The sequence below is a fragment of the Hibiscus syriacus genome, unplaced genomic scaffold (genome assembly GCF_006381635.1).
Source record: "Hibiscus syriacus cultivar Baekdansim isolate YM2019G1 unplaced genomic scaffold, ASM638163v2 tig00001349_pilon, whole genome shotgun sequence".
NCBI classification, from domain to species: domain Eukaryota; kingdom Viridiplantae; phylum Streptophyta; class Magnoliopsida; order Malvales; family Malvaceae; genus Hibiscus; species Hibiscus syriacus.
In genome coordinates this window covers 98850-101552 of record NW_024061867.1, presented here as the reverse complement: position 1 = coordinate 101552, position 2703 = coordinate 98850, and the positions used below count along the sequence as shown (strand labels likewise).

The 2703-nt window shown below is 35.2% G+C and overlaps 1 pseudogene; it reads left to right on the top strand.

Moving 5' to 3' along the window:
* The first annotated feature begins 1034 nt into the window (after nt 1–1034).
* On the top strand, nt 1035–2469 carry LOC120125538 (annotated as a pseudogene).
* Nucleotides 2470–2703: the final 234 nt, after the last annotated feature.

Genomic DNA, 2703 nt, shown 5'->3' with positions numbered 1-2703 from the left:
GGTTTTGGATTCAAGATTGAATCCCAAACTATGCATGAGCCTCACATCGGCGGATCCATCCATCAAACATCTACGTAATCGAGGGGTTAAACGTCATGTAGCCATAAATTTACCTTGTATTGGATAAATTACACCTTCAGTCATCTAACTTTCAATGTGCTTATATTTTGGTTACCAATTATAAAAAATAATTTGATGACTGAACTATTAAATTTCGCTTGTTTAGGCTATTCGATTGTTAATTCTTTAACATTTTTGGTAAATTTATGAAAGAAAACCTTGAAACTTTCCTCCACAGCTACCATTAATTTGTTACCATAAAGTATTTTCATTTAAATCTGAGTAATAGAGAGATCAACAAGGAAGTCAAGTATTGGAGATTGAGTTTAGAATAAGATAAGGTCAAAAACTTGATTTTTTTTTTCAATTTCAAAGATCACTAATATGAGAGAAAAATAGGAGAGAAATGAAAATATTTTGATACCAATTACGTCACAAATGACGATCAAAGATGACACAAAAAATGTCATTCATAATGAAAGAAAATATTAAAATTTTAGGTTATTTTCATAAATAAATAAAAATCTGAAACACAGGTTTTTATTACTTGCGTTAAGACTTAACATCCAAATGAACTAAACGAGTATAATTTGAAAGTTCAATTAACAAAGTGAAAAATAAATTATAATTGAATGATCAAAAAATAAACATGTTAAAACTTGTATGGTTAAGCATGTAATTCACCCTAGTAATATAAGTGAAATTAATGAGCAACAACGCGGAAGCAGAAGAATTTGAAGATTCATTTTCATATTTCAGACTTTCAACTCTCTTTTAGTTTCTCTAGAAAACCAAACTTTGTCACTCTAATTTATATTGTACGTTCACTTGAAATTGGTCAGCACCTCAGCCTCCTTTTTATCCACACTCCACCCCTATGCGTGACACTACAAATTCCCACCTCTTTCCACCTCATTTCTTTCCAATCTCCTCCTTTCCTGCCCTTCTTTTTTGTCTTACAAAACCCTCTTTTTTTAACTCTCCCTTGCATGCATAGCCTCACTATCTTCATCCCTTCTTGTACCTAACCATCATTTGGACTTTGAGCTTTCTTTTTTATGTTGTTTGCTTTTGGCTGCAATTGATTGGGAGCTAAGGACTCTTTTGAATGAGCTAAAAGAGGGGAGAGAGGTGACTAATCAGCTCATGAAGCATCTCCATCCTACTTCGTCTCACCAAACACGCCAACTCTTGCTCCAGAAAATACTTTGTTCCTACGAGAAAGCTCTTTTCATTCTGAATTGGAACGGTTTCGATGTTGGAACTAAGCCCGCGGTTACGGCGATCGAATCATGCCGTTCCGTCGACCATAGCAGCTCCGGAAGCGAGACCTCTGATAAAAGGGATGTGTTCAAAAAGAGGAAAACATCGTCTTGGGTGACCGAGCAAGTTCGGGTTTGCTCCGGGGTGACATTAGACAATCCTTTTGACGATGGATACAGCTGGCGAAAATATGGGCAGAAAGTATTCTTGGATCAAATTTCCCAAGGTGAGAAAAACAAGTTTTTTTTTTATCCTTTTTCATAAAGAGGATCAAGTTTTGATGTGATTAGAGTTGCCATAAAGGACCACAAACGCAAAACACTGGCTCTAGTTTAATTATTCCCCACTTGAGTTTATGACACTGAAACATGACCATAAAGTATCGATAAAGACACATTACCCTGTTTTTTTATCTGGTTGGAGCTTTATCAAGTACAAGAATCATCCTAGTTTTGTAACATTCAATTTTGCACGTTCCAGGGGATATTATCGATGCACTCATCGTCACTCACAAGGTTGTTTAGCCATTAAGTAAGTTCAAAGATCAGACAGTGATTCTACGAATTTTGACGTTAAATATAAAGGGTGGCATACTTGTAATCAAGTCTCTCAATTCGCCGGTACGTTTATACCGGTGCGGGTGGAGTCTAGAGAGAAAGGGAATCACTCTCGGAAAAGGAAACACCAGCTTGATGAGAAATCAGAGGGCTTGGACAATAGGAAGGATGTTTTCCCTTCATTTTCGTTCCCTTGTGAACCGGAAGCAGTTAAAAATTATTCGTTGATCGATGCAATAATGGAAAACACGTTCATGAGAATCCTTTCTCCAGCGTTTATATCGCCGAAAACATCCGAATCCAACTATTTTTCGGTGTCATCATGCCGTATGGGCAGCTTTGAATCTGATCTCACAGATATAATCTCCGACCCGACTTCGGTTACTAATTCACCCATTGAAGACTTGGATTTCTCATCACTTGATAAGCTGGAATTTGATCCAAACTTTCCATTTGACAACCCTGAATTCTTTTCTTAATATTGTCTTCATATTTCCACCCCCATTAGAGGAGTAATTTGTAACCTTCCATTCAAGTATAGCTCTGTAAATCTTCAAAATTTCATGTGATAATGATGTTTTGTTGATAAGATTAATGCCAGTACTGAAAAGAAATATATTCCACATTTATTCATATATATGATTATCATATTGTTTGCTTAGTTCAGGTTAGCAAGCATGTCTGTTACATTTAAAATTACACTATTTTATTCGACATGTTTAAACAACATAAAGATTCAATAGTTTCTAACCATTACGGTTTTAGTAAAAATTTCTGATAAAAGTAAATATTATTTTTAAATCAACTGTTCTTTTTACTGAAT